This window comes from Euprymna scolopes, chromosome 15, assembly GCF_053919585.1.
Source record: "Euprymna scolopes isolate OS-2025 chromosome 15, ASM5391958v1, whole genome shotgun sequence".
Taxonomy (NCBI): Eukaryota; Metazoa; Mollusca; class Cephalopoda; order Sepiida; family Sepiolidae; genus Euprymna; species Euprymna scolopes.
This window is the reverse complement of record NC_136496.1, coordinates 73,282,138-73,307,298: the sequence shown is the minus strand read 5'-3', so window position 1 is coordinate 73,307,298 and position 25,161 is coordinate 73,282,138. Positions and strand designations below refer to the sequence as shown.

General features: G+C 32.4%; 2 protein-coding genes across 4 annotated transcripts in view; one reads left to right on the top strand and one right to left on the bottom strand.

Moving 5' to 3' along the window:
• The window catches only part of LOC145293904 (complex I assembly factor ACAD9, mitochondrial-like), a 123,472-nt gene extending 108,442 nt beyond the window's left edge, over positions 1–15,030 (bottom strand). The window contains exon 1 of one of the 2 annotated variants that reach the window (XM_080140707.1): positions 14,864–15,030. The gene's annotated coding sequence lies outside the window, so the exon portion shown is untranslated. The remainder of the gene's footprint in view (positions 1–14,863) is intronic. The other variant, XM_080140709.1, reaches the window with a different exon arrangement.
• LOC145293903 (N,N'-diacetylchitobiase-like) overlaps positions 8,076–25,161 on the top strand; it is a 56,088-nt gene continuing 39,002 nt past the window's right edge. The window contains exon 1 of one of the 2 annotated variants that reach the window (XM_080140705.1): positions 8,076–8,164. The gene's annotated coding sequence lies outside the window, so the exon portion shown is untranslated. Of the gene's footprint in view, positions 8,165–8,487; positions 8,639–25,161 lie in introns of those variants that run through there. The other variant, XM_080140704.1, reaches the window with a different exon arrangement.

Here is a 25,161-nt window from a genome sequence, read left to right as displayed (position 1 = left end):
TACCCGGCGTTGCCTGGGTGATCGGCCCCCTTCCCACTCCGTGGGGTAACAAAAAAATTCACCCCTCTGGATTTACATGCTTGGTGCCGGCCTCCCCCCTTCAGGGAGAGATAATCCCCAACTCCACCTTCAGGGAGGAGGGTGCCTGGAGGCTTCTCCCCCCCCCCCCCAAGAAAAAAGTCACCTCCTCCTGGCCTCTTCGCCCCCCCCAACCTTGGGGGGGGGGGACACCGGCTCCCTCCTTTTGGGGGGAGAAACTGCCAGGCTCCCCCCTTTCGGGTGAGAAAATGCCAGGCTTCCTCTTTTGGTGGGGGGATGGTGGCATGGCCTTCGTTAGAAAGATGGCCGGCCAGCTGAAAAAATGACGTCATCGCCGAGGTCCCAACAAGCAAGATATGTGGAACTCTTAGACTGTCAATAATGAACAGTAAATTTTACAGACAGCGTTACAAAACTTCAAAATTGGATTGAAATAAAGAACACGATGATTTATACTGAAACTCATCTAATATTAATAATTAAAAAATAATAAAAAAAACACAAATTGTTTGTTTAAGTATTATAAGCAATTGAATATTTCGTTGTATTATAGATTTTAAAGATTAGAATGCGTTCTTTAATTACTTATAAATTACATTTTAAAAAAGTGAAGGAACACGATTTGATTTGTAGTAAACTTGAAGTTTATTTAATATAATTAAATGAAAATTATGCACGTAAGATTATGAATATTTGAAGCAGAACACAAGCAAAACATTTGATATGAGTTAAGACAATAAACAAATATTAAAATTAAACTATTTTTTTTATCAAAATGATTTTTTTTTAAATCAAAATGATTGTTTTTTAATCGAAATGAACAATATTTTTTTTAAATCAAAATGAATATTTTTTAATCAAAATGAACCACAATATTTTTAAATACAAATGAACCACAATATTTTTTCAAAATCAAAAACAATATTTTTAATGGGTTTGTATTACTGTACACATAGATTCGAAAAAGTTGTCCAAAAACAAATATATAATAAATAAATGTTATCAAAGGCAAGATAAGTTACTTTTCTACCAAACTGGATATATTTTTCGTATTTTTATTCAATGTAACATGTTTATTCAGCTCGAAAACCATACAGTGTTTACCGATGTATTGGAAAATTCAAGATGGCGTCTGACTCCCTCTTTAACACGGTAAGTTTGGGAAAAGGTGTTATAAATAAAAACTGGATAAAATACTGTTAAAAACTCGCTCAACATATGTTACCGTGACATAGCTTGACATATATTCGGCGGGTTTTTAATAGTATTTTTTCTAGTTTTTTATTTATAACACCTTTTCCCATACTTACCGTGTTAAAGAGGGAGTGAGGCGCCATCTTGAATTTTCCAATACATCGGTAAACACTGTATGGTTTTCGAGCTGAATAAACATGTTACATTGAATAAAAACACGAAAAATATATCCAGTATGGTAGAAAAGTAACTTATCTTGCCTTTGATAACATGTATTTGTTATATATTTGTTTTTTGACAACTTTTTCGAATCTATGTGTACAGTAATACAAACCCGTTTTTCGAGCTGAATAAATATGTTACATTGAATAAGAACACGAAAAATATATCCAGTTTGGTAGAAAAGTAACTTATCTTGCCTTTGATAACATTTATTTGTTATATATTTGTTTTTTGACAACTTTTTCGAATCTATGTGTACAGTAATACAAACCCAAAATGAACTTAAGACCACGAGTGAACGCGCGTTTTTTTTTTTAGTTTAGTTTCATATATATATATATATATATATAAAAATAAGTATTTTTAAATTTTATCTTTCTAGCTTTAAAAAAAAGTTTTAAAATTTTATCAGCCGGCATAATTTATTTTTAAATATTGAAAAATTTCAGGAAAATTAATTTTTGCTAGATTTTTAAAACATGTGTGTCAACAGCTTAAAAAAATCGTCTCTTCAAAAGAACATGTTTTAAAGAGGGCGGTAGTGAACGTGTGTGTGTGTGCGTGTGTGCGCGTGTGCTGGGTAGTAGTAGTACTAATAATCTGTCCTTTGGAGGACAGCGTTTGTGTTCGTGTTGTGTGTACGTGTGTGCGGCTAGCGCCAGAATGGCGGACGTGGTGTCGGAGGTTGGATTGTGATTGCTGGTGTAAGTTTCGTAATTTTGTAATTTGTAAATGGCAAGTTAGAAAAAAAATAAACCCTTCCAAGATGGACAATAAATAAAGCCATAATATTTTATAGTAAATTTAAGAGCGTAGGAACCATAGTTTTTTAGGAGATGTGATTATTGGATTAACCAATCAGAAATCGTCTGTGGCACACACATCTCTGTTTTTATAGAATATATATATATAGAATAGATATAGATATATAGAATAGAATAGATATATATATATATATATATATATATATATATATATATACATATACATATATATATATATACATATACACACACACAGACATGTGTATATTTTTACCAAGTAAATAAAGTTAGGATAAATAAATAATAATAAATAAGTAAATACATGGGTGTAGTTAATAATGCGAGATTAGGTAGATGCATCGTTAATTTCACAGATATATGGGGTGGGCTCCTAACATGGTGCTTTGGGCAGTGGTTATGTTTAACTTTATTTTCAGTGTTAAATGCATTGTGGATACAGGCATATACATACATACAAATGCATGCATGCATATAAACTCAGATATACATACGTTCAGCCATCCATACCCATAGATACACACATATATACAGACATATATGTGTGTGTGTGTGTGTGTGTGTGTGTGTGTGGTGTGTGTGTGTGTGTGTGTGTGTGTGTGTGTGGATGGCTGAACGTATGCATGTATGTGTTTGTAGGTATGTATATGCCTGTATCCATAATACATTTAACACTGAAAATAAAGTTAAACATAACCACTGCCCAAAGCACCATGTTAGGAGCCCACCCCATATATATATGAACTTAACGATGCGTCTACCTAACCTCATATTATTAACTACACCCATGATACACGTGAAGAAGTTCAGGGGTTACATCGACTGAAACATTGTGAAAATAACACTCAAGATGAGAACAGTAGCCCGAAGAGTGCAACCGCGACGAACAATCAATCCTGATCTCAAAATTTCAGAAACTTAATAACCAACCGATTCATACGAAAATGAATGAATGATGTATAACAACAGCAATAACAACAGATGTGACGTAGGACTATTGTAGAGGTAATGTTCCGGTGTGTATATAACAAATATGCCTCACCGACATTGCATCTACATTTTCTCTCATGGAGGGGGGCAGTAAATAGGAATTACCACAAAGGCACTGACGACCTTTTGACATTGTTGGGGCATGAAACTGTTCTTTAATGTCAGTTATTGTCAACAATAAATTATGTATTATTTGAAATGGAAACTAAACAACTGAAAAAAAAAAAAAATGAAAAAAGAAGGAGGAGAAGTATGTTGCATTTTAGTTTCTCATTCATTCATTATAAGTTGGGCGTTGCACCAAAAAATAAATAAATAAATAAAATAAATATATAAATAAAAGCAGACAATCCCATGACAAGCACATTTTTTTTATTCACACATGTGTGAATGTGTGTAGACACACCTTTTATCAATGAATGTGAAGAAATTTCCTTTTGAAATAAATTTCTTTTTGAACACAGCATTGTGTGATTATAACCATCATTTCTCTCTCTCACTCTCCCTCTCTCTCTCTCTCTCTCTATATATATATATATATATATATATATATATATATATATATATATATATATATATATATTACCGTTTTATCTACCTGGTTACACATGTTTTGATTACTGAAATGTATCAATGACCCAGTAACTTCTGTCAAGTCTGATGAAGTTACTGGGTCGTTGATACGATTCGGTAACCGAAACATGTGTAACTAAGCAGATAAAACGGTAATTAAAAATATATATATTTGCTCTGCAATAGTATTGAGCACTTTCTCCAGGTTTTACTAATTACCGTTTTTGTTAAATATATATGTGTATATATATATATATATATATATATATATATATATATATATATATAAGTGAAAATAAAATAAAACTGTAAGTTAAAATTTACAATTAAATTTATTATAGACAGAATACTCCCGAAAACAATTTTCAAAGTCCTTATTCCGCGGAGTTTCAAAGAATGCTATTCTTGCTATTCTTCTCATCAGAGGACAGAAAGAAATCAGCAAATTATATTTGTAGCTAAGCTAGAAATTGCTGGTTGAGGCATTAGATGAAACTACAATTTATGATAGTCATAAATTACAAAATGTTCATGTTCGTTAAGAAACGTGTGAAGAAATGTGAAAAAAATATAGGAAATGTGGAAAAGACCAAAAACAAACCGGGAATAACATTCCTGCGCGTTTGAAGACTCTTTCAATGGTAATCCAAAAAACAAAAGAGAATTCTGTAAAAGGAATCTGTACTTTCTTTATATATATATATATATATATATATATATATATACATACATATATATATATATATTTGTTATTGTTTTTTCAAGTGATACATACGGTTAATATTGGCTCCGCCTCAAAGCTCATTTTTTTATTTACTTAGAAAGCCGCCCTTTTAATTTGTTTGGACGTATATAACATTTTTATTTATTTATTATTTTAAAACAGTAATTTACGTACACGCGTGTTTCGAGGTCATTACCTCTCGTCAGCGTAGTTCAACTGTTTCTAGGGATCGAACCTCAGACCATGTTTACCACAGTCTGGTGCCTTAACAGTTAGGCCACAAACCCTAGATTAATTTTACTGTTTATTTTTATCGCTTATAAATTTAGATTTGTTATTGTTTTTTCAAGCAATACATATGGTTAATATTGGCTCCGCCTCGAAGCTCATATTTTTATTTACTTAGAAAGTCGCCCTTTTAATTTGTTTGGACGTATATAACCAGAACTACGCTGACAAGAGGTAACGACCTCGAAACACGCGTGTATGTAGATTACTGTTTTAAAAATAATAAATAAATATATATATATATATATATATATATATATATATATATATATGTATATATTTTATATATATAGCTATTTAGACTATTTCGCTCTATCACAGCTCTTTAGTGTGACTAGACTAACACAACTCCCGAGCCAACCATCTAATTGATAGTTGGCAGCTCTTACCACTAGGCTGGTAAATGATATATTCAGTGTCTTTTTATATAAATATTAATCGCTACTTTACAGTGTTCTATTTATTTATTTACAAAAACTTTACATTATGCTTAAACACAGCAACAGATGAAGTCACAACAGTGTTCGATCTGAGAAAAAAGGGGTTTATATAGTAAACTGGTTTGAACATGTTTTTTCAAAAGTGCTTGATACAAAGTAGAACTTTTAAAATATGCATTATATAAATATTTTTCGGAAATTTCAGAATTTTTATTAATTTTTACATGGAATTATGTAATAGCGTTTTTACTTAAAATGCATTTTTTGGATATCCAATTATAATGTCCAAGCAACCCCTCCCCCCAATAAATAATAATAATAATAATAATAATAATAATAATAATAATAATAAACACAGAACCAAGAAAGGCTTGTCACTACAACACCCTAAAAATCAACAAGACAGAGAACAGAGAACAGCTACAAGACAGAGAACAGCTACATGGACAATGACAAAAGATGAGTCACAAAAACACTTGGACATAGCTATGAAAAAAGATCTAAACAAAGAAATTGAATTAGCAGCTGCACAAAATAACGCACTTACAACCAACTATATCAAAGTTAAGATTAAAAAAATTTTTTTTTACATTTTCACCCCAAACAAGGCACATTGCCACTTTTATGTAGGAGAACAGGGGTATCAGGGGCATAAGCTACAGGGGTACTATGTGGAGAGTTGGGTAGCAAGATGTCTGTTCACGTTACACTTGAACTTCTGCATGTCAGTACAGTTGGGGAAGGAGGAACCCGGAAGGGAATTCCAAAGTCTAGCGATTCTGGGGAAGGAACTATTGGAGTAGAAGGCTCTCTTACATCTAGGGATCTCTACTGTGAAGGGGTGGGATTGACAAATCACAAGAAAACAGCAAATGTAGACTCTGTAAATAAAAAGATGAAATGGTAAACCACATAATAAGTGAATGCAGCAAACTAACCGAAAAAGAATATAAGAACATACACGACAAGATGAGGAAGGCAGTACAGTAGAAACTATGTAAATAACTGCAACTTGAACACCCAGATAAATTGTACAAACACAAACCGGTAACAGTACATAAAAAGGGAAATCATAAAATCCTCTGGGACATGGAGATACAACCAAATAAACCCATCCAATGTTATAATTGTTAACTAGAAAGAAAAAATCCTGCCGGATCATATATTTTGTTGTCCCAGTAGATCACAAGGAGACAGAGAAATAAAATAAATCTACAAAACTGCCCAGAGAACTGAAAGAGACATGGAGCATGAAAAAAGTCAAGATATCACCAATAATTGTTGGAACAATCCTGAAAAACTTTGGAAAAAGAATGGGAAATTTGGAATCAGAGAAAGCTGAGAAGATAATGAAAACAGCTGAAATCTTAAGGAAAATCCAAGAAACCAACACACATAAACTGTGAACACTAACCAGTAACTTGAATCTTGCAATTGGAATAAAACCAAAACCGAAAGAACACGACTACAGGGAATCAGGAAAATCAAAACTGCAAAATACTAAACCCCTACTTTTGGAATACGACATTTTCATTCCGTAACGGGTACATACACCATAAAGATTTTTCTGTATTTTTTTAAAGGTGCTTTTTTAATATATGGTTTTCCGCAAAAACAATAGTACTTACTTAATTGTCATGTCGAAAATAGTAATATATCCAAAAAACTGCGAAAAGTCATCGAGTAGAGTAACTGCTACTGTGTTTTTTTTTGTTTTTTTTTTTATTATTACATTTTCACCCCAAACAAGGCACATTGCCACTTTGGTGTAGGGGGCTACTATCAGGGGCAGCAACTACTGGGGTACTATGTTGGGATTTGGGCAGCAAGATGTCGGTTCACATTACACTTGAACTTCTGCATGTCAGTACAGTTAGGGAAGCAGGGACCTGGAATGGAATTCCAGAGTCTAGCGGTTCTGGGGAAGAGACTACTGGAGTACAAAGATCTTTTACATCTAGGGATCTCTACTGTGTGGGGTGGGATTTAGCTGCCTGTCAGGTTTGTCGAGGGTGTCTACGTCGTGGGGGCACAAGTGTCTGCAGTTCGTCAGAGCATTCACCATTAAAATACTTGTAGAACAGGCAGAGGGATGCAATGTTTCGTTGATGGGACAGAGGCTGAAGCTTAGATGCCAGTTCAGGATCTATCTTTTGAACCTTGTCTAGGAGCGAGAGACTAGCAGCAGATGCACCAGCCCAAATGTGACAACAATACTCCATACATGGGCGAATGGTGGCCTTATAGAGGTACAGGATACTTTCAGGTGTCAGTAGTTTTCTAGCACGGTAGAGAGAACCTGCCTTTTTCGCAGCAGCCCTGGCAATGTTTTCAATATAATTGTTCCAACTCATGTTTCCTGTGAACGTTAGGCTAAGGAGTTTGAAAGATGTACTCTCAGACAGGATGTCACTGGCCATTGCTATTGGTGGCAGAGAAGGTTTCTTGTAATTATTGAAGGAAACGAGTTTAGTCTTGGCAGCATTGAATGTGACCATCCATTTATGTCCCCATTCCACTACAGATTGGAGGTCATCCTCTAGTGCTTCTGCCATTTCTTTAGATATGTGTTCATTTGTTTTCCTGTCATGCCTGTTATAGAGTGTGGTGTCATCAGCATATATACCCATCTCAGAGGCAGTTTTGTCGGGGAGGTCATTAATAAATATTAGGAACAATAGAGGTCCAAGGATAGACCCCTGAGGCAGTGAGGCACTAGGCAGTGAGGCAAGGCACTACCGCAATACCGCATTTATATTCCTGTTGTTTTAGTTTTTCTTTTTTTTTTTTTTTTTTTTTTTTTTTAAATCTATCGGCGATAGACTCTATCGCTATAGTCTGGAAACAGTACGCCAGCCATGAAAGTGACGAAAAAATAGATAAGTATGCCCCCTGTATTCGCAATCTTCAAGGTATTCACGTCTAGAGAAAATACAATTTCTCCCAATTTTCCGTAAAAAAATTACTTTAACTATAAATAATTTTCTACTCGATAAATTTCCATTATTTTTCGACATGACAATTAAGTAAGTACTTGTTTTTGCTGAAGAAGAAGTCGCATATGAAAAAAAAAATCGATCTGTCGACTCTAGATAGAACAAGAACCTTTTTTTTTTTTTTTCCAAGTTAAACTGTGGATTTGAAATGCTCTGTTTGATCTATAGATACCGCCCAATAAGCGTTGTTTAGTGTCTACGTCTACGTGCGTATGTTTTTTTATAGTGTGTGTATACGTGTCTATATGTACTTGCGTATGTGTCTACTTACATTTTTAAATTTATAGTGTGTGTGTGTGTGTGTCGAAGGGGAGACAACTCGTATAGTCAGGATTTAAGATAACAAATGCAGGCCGATCGTCATCTCGGGATTTTCTAACTTTGACTCCCGTAAGTATACATAAATATATATTTTTTAAAAAAAGGAAAGAAACAACATTATTCTGTTTCTTTAAAAAGTTTTATCCTTTTATTAAAAAAAAAAAAAAAATATTCAAGGAGTGCGTGTTTAAACGATGTAAAACAGTGATTTTTTTTTTTTAAATTTATAATTTTTTTTTTGGATTTTTCAAAAAAGGAAAAAAAAACAACGTTAACGAAAAAAACAAAACAAACATTACCATGTTTTAAATTTGTAATTATTTTTCTTTTTAATATATTTACAATTATGAGACGGTTATTTATTATAAAAAGTAATTACAGTTATCAGTTTTCGTAGTATTGAAACTTTTTAAAACGCTTTTTAAAGGTTAAGAAAGTCCAAGAATTTAACTTAGAAATAACAAAGGAACGAAGAGAAGGCTGTTGTTTATTTTTATTTTTTAAATGTTTTTCTCCATTTTTACAAAAAACAAACAAAAAAAAATACAAACTTTAATTCCATCTAAATTTAATTTAATACAATTTATAATTTAATTATAATTTATAAATGAAAAAAAAAATCGAAAAAGTATTTAGTCATAATTTGTTGTTAATATGTTTTAATCAAATGTCATTTGACATTTTTTTAAAATAATCTGTAAAAAATATAAAAAAAAATACGTAATAAGATTAAAAATTAGAAACATTTTAGAAAAAACAGTGTCAAGTGATTGTTATGTATTTTTACATTATTTTATTGACAACTAACGCCGTATCCGGTGTTGCCCGGAGTTCTTTTTTTTTTTTTTTACAGTTCTTATTTAGAATTCAGCCTAATTAAAAATAAATAAATAAATAAATAAATAAAAATAGAAAAATCAAAGGGTGCTTGTACAAAGAAGGGCGACAGATTAAATAAGAGACATAAATCGTGAAAAAAATGATATTTTTTATTATTAAATTGTTAGGTGAAAGTACAGAATAGTTACAAAACATTCTCTCCTCTCCATATTAAGAATGGCTTCCTAAATAATAATGTTATTATTTCAGCGCGGTACAATAAGTACCAATTTAGTTAAACAGCAAAAGCATTTTAATAAAATAAATTAAAATTTAAATAATTTCCAGTTGTTTTCGTAAATTTATAGCGCGATTATTTTTTAAATAAAAAAAAATGTTAATTTAATTAAATAACGAACAATACGTAAACATTGAAAGTAATCTAAAATATGCTTTCTAAAATAAGCAATCTGAGTTATGTCCTTTGTTTCTGCATTCTGCAATCTTATTTGAAAACATCGATCTGTCGCCTTTCAATGTACAAGCACCAAGCAAAGCGCGTTTGTTTTACAATAGACAACAAACTGAAAAAGTGGTCAAGAAACAAATATATAACAGATAAATGTTTCCAAAGGCAAGGTAAGTTACTCTTCTACCTACACGAATAAGTTTGTGTGTTTTAACTTATTTTAAAGTGTTTATTAAGTTTGAAACGCAAACAGTGTTGAGCACTTAAGTTAAAACGAAAACAAAGATGGTGACATAATGCTCTCACCTTTGGAGTACTGAGGATCACTCCAAACTCGAAAACACATAAAAATAATGACAGAAATCCAACCTATAAATATTACTGTGACATTTATGGTATCGAATAACGTTAGGAGCTAAATGTTTTGGTTTCGATTCTAACTAATAGCACCCAAGTCATTAAAAAAAAAAACTTTTAAAAGCACCATTATATATTGGGTACAACATGATAATCAATAGAGAATTGGCTCTATAATAATATGAAATCTGCATAAATTAAAATGCCATATTTTACAACCGGGCCACGACGGGCAGCCTGCTAGTATTTCAAATCCTTCCTAATCAAAAGAAAGATCCGGGTTGTACTCAATGGCCATACATCCAAAAAACATTACATCAATGTGGGAGAGGGTGGGGTGGATCGATCCTTACACTTTCTTATTCCTGATCGTTATGTGGTGCTTGTTTACATTGGTGATCTTTTAAACCAACGCATTTCAGGTGAAAACATTATTATGTACTTACGTGTGAAAGCGAAATTGGCATAAATTCCAAAAGTTATGAAAAATGATCCAGTAGAAAAATAATTACACGTAAAAATAGGATTTATCGAAATTATTGAGTTTTACCGTATGTTTTAATGTGGGATGGTTGTGCGACCAATTCAGTAGGTCAAACAAGGGCGATAACCCTTGACTTGAATTAACAAATCAAGGATCTGATATTTTTAAAGCAACACATTTCAAAACGTACTTTGGATGATTTTTTTTTTTTTTCTTAAAAATAAATCAGGCACATCTTTGACTGGTTAATTTCTTTTGTAATTTTTAAAAATTTATACTAATTTCGCCATGACATGTAAGTACATAATAATGTTTTCATCTGAAATGCATTGATTTAAAAGCTCACTAATGTAAACAAGCACTCACCTTGCTCTATTCTCGACATGTGGATAAAATGGATGTGTACATATACAAGGCAATGGGTGAATTGTTAAAATAATAGCCCGCCAGTCTGTAATTGATTAGGATCATAAATGAATATTAACATTTAATGCTACTAAGAGAAAACGCCTTTCTTTTAACAATTATAAGAAAACCTTTTCAACCACAAGTTGCCATGGCTGATAGCATTCTAGCTGAGCGTCCAACATTCACACTCATAGGTAACATGAATTGGAACAAATACGAGGTGCCTTCAATAAGTTTCCAAACTTTTTTTTCCCGTATGGCCATTTTTATTGATAATGCACACATAAAACTCTAATCTCCTTTCGAAGTAATCTCCTCTGGCTGCAATGCACTTGTTGTACCATTTCAACAACTGCTGGAAGGCTCCATGCAAGTCCTTTTGTGTGAGTGCCTCAATGACCCTCATCACAGCCTTTTTCATCTCTTCAATTGTCTCATTATGACAACCTCTAAGGTTTTTCTTGAGCTTAGGGAATGACCAAAAGTCACAGGGAACAAGTTTCTGGAGTATAGGAAGGGTAAGGAACTGTCTTGATGCCCATCTTTGTCAAATAGTCAGTGACAAGGATTGGGTTGTGGACTGAACCCTTGGGACAAATTTCGTGCAAATTTTCCTCATCTTCAGTTCATTGTGTGTACAGTTTCCACACTGACATCAAACTGTGCATTTATTGTCTCTATAGACTCACGACAGTCCTTATCCATGAAATACTTTATTTTGTCAACCAACTTCAGCGTTTTCACTTCCTTACTCCTCCCACACTTCATCATCCTTCACGAACTCTGTGCCTTCTTTGAATCTCTTATGCTACTCACAAACTGACACTTGATTCATGCAAGATGGTCCAAAAGCAGTCTGGAGCATTCCATACATTTCTGTGGCATTTTTTTTCCAAGATTAAAACAGAATTTTATTGCATATCATTCTTCTAAAGTAGCTGTTTATTTGAACCTGAAATCATAAAAATTGGTCAGTCATTTCATAAGATGTACAGTAATAACATACTGAATTTTCAAGAGTCTACAACAATTTTAAATGCCTGCAGAAAAAAAAAGTTTTGAAACTTATTAAAGGCACCTTGTACATAGAAGATACTGCTAAAGGTACTGCAAATAAAGTGGGCTCTCTCTACCGTGCTAGAAAACTTCTTAAACCTGTCAGTATCCTATATCTCTATAAAGTCACTATTCACCTATGCATGGAGTATTGTTGTCATATCTGGACTGGTGCACCTGCCACTAATCTCTTTGTTTTAGACAGGATTCTAAAAGGAATCTTTAATCTAATAGGTCCCACACTGTCTTCTAAGCCTGAGGGATGTGCTCTGATAAATTTGTTACTCTGGTGCCCCTTTGACATAAAATACACCCGACAATCAGCCAATCAGCAAAATCCCACCCCTTCACTGTTGAGGTCCCCAGATGCTGGAAGGCTTTCTACTCTAGTGACTGGAATTCCCTCCCTACTCCATTTCCATGATTGTACCAACATGCAAATGTTTAAATGTAATGTAAACAAATATCTTGCTGCACAACTCCCCACTTGGGATGCCCCTATGGATATGGTTCTAAATTTATAGTAGCCCCGTTATATGTACTTTATTTGGAGTGAATAAAAAAAAAATGATGTATTTTTGCTATAGTTCTTTCTTAGATTATTTTCTGTTCTGTTTATCTTTGGTTTAAATAGCAAAAACAACCATAATACTTGACTTTGGCATATAAACCTTAATTTTATACAAAAATTTCAAAATTACAGTTTAAAGGCGTCAAAATTACATTCATATTCTTTATGGACAATGTAAGCATAGCATCTTTGTGCCGGACATGTTTTCCTTCATTATTCCTGTTATTAAAAGTATCATAAAATTATAGGAGAAACCATACTCATGAAAAAGAATTAAAAAAAAAACAAAAAAACAACAGCCTGGTAAATATACCCGTTGAACCAAGTGCAAGAGAGATTCAAACAATTATGCTTAAAGAGACGGTTAGAATTTTGAAAATATCTCTCGGTTGGCATGTATAAGATAACGAGTGAATATCTGGCATTCGATAGAATGTCCCATCCCCAAGAATAAGATGATAAGAAAATTAAAAAAGAAAGAATAAAATGAAAATATGTTGCTTGTTATTTATTACACAAAAGCAAAATTAACCAAAAATTTCAAACTTCACCCCAAATTCAAATTATCCGATTGCATTAATTTTCAAAACACTTATTTAAAAACTAAAATCTGATTTCTGTATACAGTAATAAAAAAATGATAAAAAAAAAAAAAAAAAAAAATGAATGCTGTTATTAACTTTCGATAACAAGATGACATCAGAATAAATATTTGTCTCCCTTGAATAGAATTTACCTGTGCTGGAAAACCTTTTTCTTAATTACGTTTGTGACTGATCCATTCCAACTTGTCTGTTCTTGCGTACCTTATACTTCAGCCAATGACTCAAGAATTTTCCAGTGAAAACATTAAAGAATAACAAAAAAGAAAAAAAAAATTATCACATATTAATTCTTAAGACTTGAAAGTTTCTAGAAATTGCAAAAGTTTTCTGATATTTATGTTTGATCTCATTTTTCCTTTTCGATATATATAAAGATTGGAATTGTTTGAATTGCTATTTGCATCTTGGTTATTGCTTTTGCTACATTTCTGCTGATGTAAGCCACAACCTTATTCAGATGTGTTTTTTTTTTTTTTTTTTCAACTTGAGAATCATTCTGTTTAAATACTGGAACTTACTGAGCTACAAATAAAACACCTTATTTTGTCTACAGAGGCAGATTATTCTCATTCCATCAACCATGATTGAACAAAAATGCTCTTTTTGATAAAGTAAATAGAAATGCTGTTTTCTAGGTTGGAATCTATCACAGCATTCGCTTGTTTTTGACCTTGAAGTAGTTTTTTTTAGCTCTTTACATCAAGTGGCTTCATGTCTTGTCTGGTGCAAGTTCCATAAAGAAATTTAATTATAATGTTATTTGTAATTATAACCTATGGTAAGGATTGAACCTTTAACCTGTAAAATACCGTCACTCAGAATTTTGTTTGAGCTTCCATGTAGGTTCTTAAGTTTGACAGAAAGATTAGCAATTGAAAAAAAAAAAAAAAAGAAGAAAACTACACCTGAAAAACTTCAAATTATATTGGACAAATCATTAAGAATATATAATCCAGGTGAGAATAATAGCTTGAATAATTCAAATAATATAAATTATTGGTACTTGTACAGTTTAATCAAGACATTAAAAAAATGAAAATATCGTTTTGGACTGAAGATCTCTGAAAAAAATTTCACTTAATTTGATTGAGTATTTTTTTTTTTTTTTTTTTTTTTTTTTTACAACAGCAAAACACGTTTTTATGAGATCGCAATGAAGGTAGCCATCTTTGAATTTTTGTAAATTTAAAGTAAAAAAATGCAGAAAAGTCTTTATAATGTACGTACCCGTCATAGAACGACGATAACATATTTAAAAAATCATGTATTTTTGATGAAGTGTTTTTTTTGCTTTTTTTTATTAAAGAAAATCAAATTTTATGATGAGCTGAATGAGACAAATGCTGAGCAACGTGTTTTAAATTTTACCAAACTTCAAGGGCAACAATTTAATTCGACTAAGATTTTGTTTGTATTTAAGATAATAAAACTCTTTTTTATAGTTAAAGATCATAAAATTTGATTCTCTTAAATAAAAACTACTTGATCGATTTTTTGTGATTGTTAGAATATAAGATTTTCATACCGTGAAAAGTAAGTACACAAAGGTTTTTCGTTTTTGTTTTCCTAATCCTAAATAAGAACCAATATTTGCTTTTAGCTGTTATTCAAACTCCTGTTAAACTACGATACAGTGGTTAGATTGCGAGGCTTTTAACGAAAAGGTAATTTGAAATAATTTGTCACTGAAATGAAAAACATCTTCAAAAGGGGAAATAACCAACACGCTTTAAATACTTCAAATGGCTATGCATTGAAACAGTGTTGAGAATTTGAGAACATCAATTGTTGAACATGACTTGAACTGACCCTATAGTCTTTAAATTAATAACTTTTTAAAATCATTATTAAAAAAAGATTCTTTGTGTGCAATAAAAATTTATTTTACATATTTTCTTGGATTGAATACATTGAAAACAGTTTTTATTCATAAATTTGTATGAATTGGCATGGTACAGTTTTTGATGGACAGCTTTCTATAGGAGAGACCAAATAAAGGTTGCGCACATCCATAGTGAAAATAAACAAATATCAACTGAACGACAAAACAATTTATACAAGAATATACTTATTTTATTGATAACAAGATGAAAACAAAAAGATGAAAAAAAAAAAATAATCAAAATAGTGAGATGTCTTCTTTTGTATTATTTAAACTACTGTCTTCATTTTGAGTGTTATTTCAAAACGTCTTAGCCTATGTAACATCCGCCATTTTTCTTTAGGTTCTTGTCGAACTCCGAAATCTTTCTATCAAACACGGGAATCTGCACGGAATTTTAAACAGATTCCACTGAGGTAGCACACTCTCGTTCCGTTAGCCATGATCTGGTAGAAGTCTTAAATAATTTACACTTGTTTTCATAGTGTCACCCTCACTGAGGACTTAACCTTCAACCTACAGAAGGGTGTCACATAGAACTGAATTTTACCTAGTACTTTATCTGTTAGGTCATTGCAATGGTTGCTACAAAGAAGGTAGGTTACTTCTATTGTGCTAGAAGACTACTCCCATCTGAGAGTATCCTGTACCTCTGCAAGGCTACCATTCGCCTATACATGGAGTATTGTTGCCACATTTGGACTGGTGCATCTACCACTAGTCTCTCTCTCTCTCTCTCTCTCTTGGATAGGGTCCAAGAAAGCGTCTTCAGTCTAATAGGTCCCATTTTGTATATTCCCTTTTGTCTTATGGGTGTACAGGCAGACAGGCACACAGACGAGCTTTATTACATCATACTACAGATATACACACAGACAGACACACACACAGACCTGACATTGCTTAGATCATCTTTGTGGAGGGGGCAATTGCTCAAACGAACGTGAGGGGGCAGTAGTGGGAATCTTTATTGACACAAATGTATAAACACTAATTAGGATTCCCAATTATAAGTAACCCCCATGGGGCATCATCTCCATTAATGGGAGTGAACGATGTAACCCATAACCTCCCCCCTTCCCATGGTGTGTTATCATGGCAAGTTTGGTAGCTCTATGTCAAAATGTCTGAGTGTACATGGGGTTCCCAGTTATAAGTGACTCCCTGGGGCCCCATCCCCATTGGTGTGAATGAGTGGGGTAACCCGTCAGAACTTCCCCTTCCCCATGGTGTGTAATCCTTCCAAATTTGGTAGCTCTACGTGAAACGGTCTGAGCATGCATAGGGTTCCCCCTTATAAGTGACCTCCTCCTCTCATCATATCCATTTCAGATCTTTGATACCCCTTCTATCATTGTATGTGATCAGCTTAGTATAATAGTACACCATATAGGAGCCTATTCATGTACAGACACACACACACACATTGAGCTTTATTATATAAATATTAGGTTGAAGTTATTTATTTGATAACAAAAATCTTATCAGTTCATAATTTACTTTCTTTTGATATTATTTTTGTTTATATTATTATTATTATTATTATTAAACAAAACAAAAAAGATATAAAATTATTGTTATTAATTATTATGAACATCTTGAAAAACATCATATTGGTTATATTAACTCACTATGTAATTTAAAAATATAAAATTCATTAGCTTAGTACATGTATAGTTATATGTACACTTTATAAACGAGATTACATTATTAGAAACTAGTTGTACATACCCGGTGTTGTCCAAGATTGAGTGAAGTCATTTGTGTGAATTGTTATTTGTTTGCACGTTTGTGAAACTTATACAGAAAAAGAGGTAAAAATGTTTGTTGTAAGGATGACACCTCTGATTATATTATTATTCTATTAAAAATATGACTGATTCTACTTGCTTTTATTTAATTAAAAATGTTTCATATTATCAGTCGTTCTGTGCCCGGTTAAATAATTTTTAAAATAAATTGTAACGAAGTACATTATTATATTGCCAATAACATGATACAAAAATAACAAGTGAAAATTGGCTAGTTAGAAGCTGAGTTTACTTTATGAGCTTAAATGCTGTTTGGATCTGACCTTGAGAATCTGACTAGATAACTTTACATGCTAGATAAAAGAAGATGAGGCTAAATCTGTTTTTTTTTGGGGTTTTTTTTTGGAAGATGTGAACAGTAACCATTAGTAATTAGATAAATTTAGTTATGTTTTAAGCATAAAGTAAGACTTTTACAAAACCCAGTTAATTCAACATTTACTAATATAAAAAAATAACCCTATAAATATTTAATTTTTTTAAAAGATGGTGCATGTAGTAGCAGTAGTAGTGGTATTTATTATTTTCTAATTCTTCCAATGAAGCAGTTAAGTGTATTGAATTACCTTCCTCCCCTCCTGCTGTATTCCCATCTTCCTTCTTTACCCCTCTCTCAGCATTCTTTCTTACAAGTATGCCTTTCCTATCTTTTAACCTTGACATTGTTTTTTTTTCAGTTCACAACTAAACTTTGTTACATTTCTGTTAAACACACTTGTCTCCTGTTAATTTCAACTTATATTTTATACTTTCTGAAGGAATTTATGGCATGTCAAACCTTTTTTTGGGGGGGGGGTTCTTTAATGCTATTTTACTAATAACTTGGAGCGCAGGAAGGATGTGGGGGCAAATCTCCCAGCCTCCAATAGTATCTGTGTATTAGTGTATAATATGTATGCCTTGATATGATATCATTTAGATCATGTCATTATCTATTATTCTAATCGCTTATCTCCCTTCTTCTATAATATAAATCTCACCTGTCTGTTTAAATGATGTATGTATGTATGTATGTATGTTTACCTAAAACTTTCGACAGAGGCGATGGATTTTCATGAGATCAGTATTATTTTGGAGCTTGGCCCTTTGGACAACAAATATCGAAAAATTGTCTAAAAACATTAATTCCTTCACCTTCAACTGGGCACTTTTTTACAGGGATGGGTCACTTTTTTTCGCCGATATTTTCGAAAGTCATCTCCTCTTTTTGATTGACTAGCCTTAATTTAGACCTACGTCACTTCCGGTTTCGTGATGGGCCCAACAGCAAAGGCGTCACATTTTTTTTTCCTGTTCTTTTCCTCCTTCATGATATGGGTTCGAGCCTGCCGGCCTACTACCACTTTTTATATTTTTTTGCTCAACACAAACCTCAAATCATAAAACACAATAAGCCTTCGTTCAGTCTTTAGAAACAATGGATATTCTCTGTAAGGAGGTCTGTGCAGGGAGTCCATAGTGAAACAAGGATCGCACCTTTCTTGAACAGGCATTGTTTAAGTCCAAGAGCAAGAATTCCAGGACGATGGAAACCTCTCGTCAAAAGAGTTAGGTACATAAATCGCAATAATCTGAAAGTTGCTGCTTATGGCAACATCAGACACGGCCAATCTCTGCATCTGTGTGTACAATGTTTACTAGTGACGGGACAATTCCAATATTTTATCGATTCCGTACTAAATTCCTAATTCCGAAACAATTACTGATTCTGATTCCGATTCTTCATAAATCTCTAAATGTGAAACTATATAATTATTTTTTCTTGATTACCATAAAAACATGTTAATTGTGCATTTATTTTATTAAACATAAAAAACAAATTTGTGGTAAGTGATCTCTAGCTTTTAGTTTTATTGGTAGTTTAAAATAAATAAAAAAAATATTCATTATTTTATTATTAATACCAGCAGTAGGAGATTTGGTTTTAAACAAAATCAAATAAAAAAGATAATGAATGAAATCATTTTTGGCATCGGAAAATAGGCACACATTTTTCCGATCCCAATTTCGATACCTCAAAAAAAAGGTTCCAATTTTTCTGATTCTCAATTTCAATTAATTGTCCCAACCTTAATGTTTAGCTTTGCAGACAGAGTATAATTACTAACAAGGAGGCACCCCTTGCATCACAATTGCTGAATGCTGTAAAGACATTGTAAGACCAGTCGTCTATATTTTTCAAGGTCTGAGAAGTATAAAATAAACCCTCTTGGTTCTAAAGTCAATTTAAAAATATACCTGACTCCAACTATTATCTCCTGCAAAAGTTGTGGGCTCCCAGTCCAAATTACTGACTCCAACTCTTACATCTCTGGTATTTTTTTATTTTTTAAGTTTTTAGAAAAAGTAAAAAATAAAAATAAACATAAACTGAAGTTCTAGAAATTTATTTTTGTTTTGAGATTTGTTAATTACTTTACTCTTTTGTTAAAATGTCAAAAAAACCAAAAAGCAATATTTAAACGTTTTCTCTGTCGTCTTAATTTTGCTATTTGTTTTTCTCTAATGCATAAAAATTATCTCTCGCTTTCGGATACACGGCAGCAACAATTATTATTGGTGCATGAAACACTAACCTCTTCCTCAGAGCAGATCTCCTCCTCAGACCCGCGTCTCAAATAGATTTGAAGCAGTCTCCACCACTAGCTCTTGATATGGCCTTTTTCTAGACCATACAAGATCACTGAACTGCAGCAGTAGTCTATGTGCAGCCCTACATTCGTTAAAGAACTGAGATTGACCTCTTGGTTTATGTCTCCCTTCAACCAAATTGTCGAGGATGAGGGTAGGGAAGACTTTCTCCACCTTAGGGCCCATGCAGACTCTTGTATCAAAGTTTCAGACACACAACAGCAATAATTATTATTTCCATATGTAGACATGTGCACCAAACACTAGCCTCTCCCTCTTAGACAGGGTACAATTTCTAATTCATCATCACACCCTAACCAACTAATTCCACACCTACCATGCCTCTAAACCAGTGATTACTACAAGCAAGTACTAAATATTATTCAACTTTATCTCTGATAGAAATAGACAGGTGCTTATGTTTAATACTATGATTGCAACGTGCATTTTCCTGAGAACCCATAACAAAGATTAAATTTAAACAAAATAAAGGGAGACTACTACCAGCAGGTGCAGTATTACTAAACAAATTGACAGCCATCTGTTGGTTGCTCAGTAAATTAGTCTGGCTGTCATAGAATTATTAAGTTCTTTCTCTTGATTTTATATGAATAAAAAGAAGTGTCGAACTATCAGTTGTTGGAAAATCAGTGTTGGATCTGTGTTATATATCCTGCCATTTTTATTTTTATTTTTTTGTTGGTGAGGGGAAGACGGGTCTAATACCCAACATTTATAATCAGTATAAGTTAAAATCATACCTGTAATTTATTCATGCCCTGATTGCCAGGATTCCTGCAGATCCTCTGGATTGTGAAGACTTTCATTCTAGAATTAAAGTCATACCAAAGCAGACACAACTGAACGAAATTAATGTCAAAAGAGATCGATTTTTATTTAAACTTATATTATCTACATCTTGCTAGCAGCAAAGAGAAGAAAGATTGGGGCTGCAGATTTGGGACGTTGCCTCTTACTTTTCATTTGCGATTAATTCTTAAATTATTTTTTTTGCATTTGATTGCAAATCAGACTCACTGTTTTTTTTTGTTTTTTTTTTCACACATATACTATCTTGTTGGATTTTATTGCTGCAGCCTTGACAATATTCTCAATGTATTTGTTCCAATTCATATTGCATGTGAATGTTAGACTGAACATTTTGAAAGATGGGTTCTCAGATAGTGTTATTTGTCATGGCAAGTGTTGGTTAAGAAGGTTTTTTGTAGTTATTAAAGGAAAGAAGCTCATTCTTAGTAGCATAGTAGTAGTAGTAGTAGGCTATTTTCGAAGGTTATATGTGACATATACACTCGTGAGCAAAAAAAAATGGGCTAAACAAATATACATTGTATTGCACTAAATGTTATATTGAACAAAGAACAATTGAACAAGAAAACTTAAACGAGACTAATAACACAGAACAAGACATTTACTTTAATAAATCCTTAGGATGGAGTCGCATTCCCTTTTGATTTCTTTAAAAGATCAATCCTTTTAGACATGCCCTCAACCAAAGTGGAACACTGTGAAGAGGAGATGCTATTCCATTCACTTTGCACAGCTTCCTACAGTTTGTTATTGTTAAAAAAGTTATTCCGGCCAATGTACGAGATATTATGAACCAAATATTCTCGATTAGGTTTAAATCAAGGCTTTGACCTGGCCAAAATATCACATCAATTGAGTTATCAGAAAACTATTTTTCTGTGACTATAACAGTGTGTGCAGGGGCATTATCATGTTGAAAAATAATGTTCTGGGATATTCCCAGCTTCTGAATACTTAGTAACAGTTTTGTTTCTAATATTCAAATGTATTCCTTTACATTGGATTGACTTTTCACATCTAATAAGTTTCCCAACTCCTACTGCAGTAAAAGTTCCCCATGCCATTATCCCTCCATTCCCGTATTTAACTGTTGTTTCTATGCAACTTGGCAAAAATCTTTCTCCAGTTCTTCGATTGCACCATTCTGGAACATCACTAACAAGTCAAAATCTTGATTCATCTAACCAGAAAACATTCCTGAACCAGTCTGTAGCTTCCTTGCCATAACATGAGAAAAATCTCTTTCTATCATTGATGTTTTTCTTAGATAAAAATGGCTTCTTTGCACACCTTTTAGAGGAAAATCCGATTTCTTTCATTCATCTAGCTATTGTATATCTAGAAAATGAATTTCCAGCCCGTTTTGAATTCTTTGCTATGGTCAACATAAGTTTTCTTTCGATCCTTCAAAACAGTTAGTTTAAGCCTATGGTCGTCCTTCAAAGTGGATACTCTAGGGCGACCAGATCCAGATTTTCCTTTTACTAAGCGTTCGACTTCAAACCTTTGACCAATTCGCTTCATTGCAGAAAAAGATGTTTTCACATTTTCTTTTCTAAAAATCTAAAAACATAGCTTGTAAGTCATTTTCAACTGCCTTAATCCTGCAATTCGGTTTTTTATATCTTTGCCAAGATGCGGTTTTACCATTTTTAGGATTAATTTTTTCACTTATTATTATATGCTATAATAATAATGATCTGCAAAATAGAAATTTTCAGTTAAAATTAACAAAAATTCATGGAAAAATATTGAAAAATCGATTTCTTTCTTCTTTCACTCTTGGCCCATTTTTTTTGTCCATGAGTGTATGTGTACTGGGATATGTGTACATTCGTTTTTCCCTTAGGTCTATTATAGAGCATGGTGTCATCAGCAAATTAAAAACTGATTACAGAAGACATTATAGTTATTAGAGCAAACCTTGAAAATCCAAAAAATGAATTTCCATTAAAAAAATTTAAAAACCAGTAGTATCTACTTAATTTTTATGCCAATTTCAACTAAAAGCAATTCTAATTAATTGTCATGTCGAAATTAGTTAAATATTACCGTATTATTACGTGAAACATGTATTTTGATGATTTCATGATTCAGTGATATCCACCATTAATTGTAACAAGACAGACTGCAGTTATTTCCTCTGACTTCATGCTGTTTATTTATGCATAAAATTGAAATTATTTCGAAAACTGTTTTTATTAATATTTTTACTTTATCGTTTATTGTAATTTTTGGATGTGTTACTAATTTCGGCATGACAATTAAGTAGATAGCATTGATTTTTGATGAAAGTCAATATTACGAACGAAGAAGCACCAACACTTTTTTCTTGATTGTATTTTCAGGTTTAAAAGTTATCATTTCACATTTTTCTTAATATTAACTGTAAGTGAATCCTGAAAAAGATCACTCAACACTATTTCAAAGCAAGTTATCGCATGAATCTATTATCATCAATGTTTTTTTTTGTAACAAAAAATGTTTAAATAAAAACAAATACTATCGATGTTTCTTTACTCTAAATTGAAGTCTAATTTCCAAATGGATTTATTTGTTTACTGGTAGCAATGTTGGTTAGAGATATTTCAAGATGGCCATTCTGCAATGACTGGTCATCTATGATTGAAGGAATTAAAAAGAAAAAAAAAATCCTGCAAACTTTTCACTCTTACAAAATGGATGATTTTTCTGCAAATTTATTTGATCTGTAAATAAGATCCCTTATGGCTAAGGTGATATCCCAGACATAAAAAATACACATAAAAAATTTCAATTTTAATATTTGTTGGTATCTTGTTGTCCATATGTATTTTTCTTTAATATATATTGAGAATTTATGAGGTCTATGACAGGGGAAAGTATTGCTTTGATTATCTACTTAGAAGAAGTGTATTTTTCATGCTAGAAAGAGCTCTTCTGCCTTTTGATATTATACTGCTTTTAAAGCTGATCATACTTGTTAAAGATATGTCAATTATATTAGTGAATCGATCTATCAATGTACCAAGATTGTGGCTGCTTGTAGACAGTAAAAGCTGCAATACATTAGACCTAGGAAGAGGTAATCAGTAGGGCTGTGACAACAGAATATATTTTTCATTTTTTTGACTCTCAAGTATATATCCGTTAATATCTTATATGTTTTTATATAGACTGATGTGATTGTTGGTTGATTAACTGAGTCTAACTTTGTTGGATATATACTCGAGAGTCAAAAGAATGTAAAGAATATGCTGTTCTTACAGCCCTAGTAATCAGAGATGATCTGAGATCTGGATCAAAACTTTCACCCATGCATTTGGGCTGGTGCATCCACCACTAGTCACTCATTCTTAAACAGAGTCCAAAAAGAGTCTCAAATCTAATAGGTCTCACACTTTCAGCCAAGCTCCAACCTCTGTCTCATCACTGCAATGTTGCATCCCTGTGCCTGTTATACATGTACTTTAATGTAATTTGCTCTGATCAACTTATAGTACTTGTGCCTCCTCTATGTACATACTCTTGACTAACCCAACAAGCAGCAAAATCCCACTCTTCACTGTTGAGATTTGAAGATGCTGAAAAGTTTTCTACTATAATAGCTTCTCCCCTTGGATTGTTAGACTTTTTCATTTCTTCTCTGTTTCCTGCTGACTCTATTCGCCTGCAGAAGTTCAAGTGTAATATGAACAGACATCTCACTACTCATTAGTGATCCCAAATAGTAGCTCCTTATGTTCCAAGTGGCAATATGTCTTTTTTTGGAATGAATAAAATAATAATTAAAAAAACTATTCCTGGAATAAACACTTTAGATAGATGCTACCAAAACGTCCAAAGATTGTGACAAGTAAATATAACATTGAACTGATGAATTGATTTTTGTTTTTGTTTTTCTCATTCAAACCTTATGTGATACTATTGTTGTTTTCTTCAGAGCTTAAGTGATTTATATCACGTACTCGTCTTGTGTTGTTTTATTGTAGCTCGATTACAAAGATGATCATCGGATCACTCATATACTTACATTTCTTCTTCTTTACATGTCTTTTACACTCAGAACCTGGGTATGTACAGAAAAAACGATAATTAGCAGGTTGATGGGAGATATGAATTTTACCGGTAATTAATTGCCCGAGGAAAAAAATATTGGGGTAATTGACCAATTGTCAGCAATTAACACACAACACGTTTTACTCTGTTATTTGATTCTGAATGAAAAACAAACCTGAACAAAAAATGCACTGGAACAAAAAGGTTTACACTTTTGGAAAAAGGATCCTAACGAAATGGTTATATATATAAAATATTAAATTTCATTCTAAGATTTAATGACAATTTTGGAAAAGCATATATTTCTAATCCAATATATAAAATTAAGTCAGATGGATTTTTCACTTTAGACCTACATAGCTTCCATTCTGAAATATCAATATTTTATTCTGAATAGCTATTTCCTTGTCTTTAGTGTTGGTCTATTTTGATTAACAGAATATTTTTGATTTGGATTAATTTCTTTGCAAATACAATTATTTCTGCTTAAATATTTTTTGCAGGGAAGCCATAAATTTTTCTTCCAGCAAATGTCAATTACAGATGAAAGTCATTTTCACTATCAGCGGCAAATTTTGCTATATTACAGAATAATAATATTAATATATTCTTTCGTTTATTAATATACTA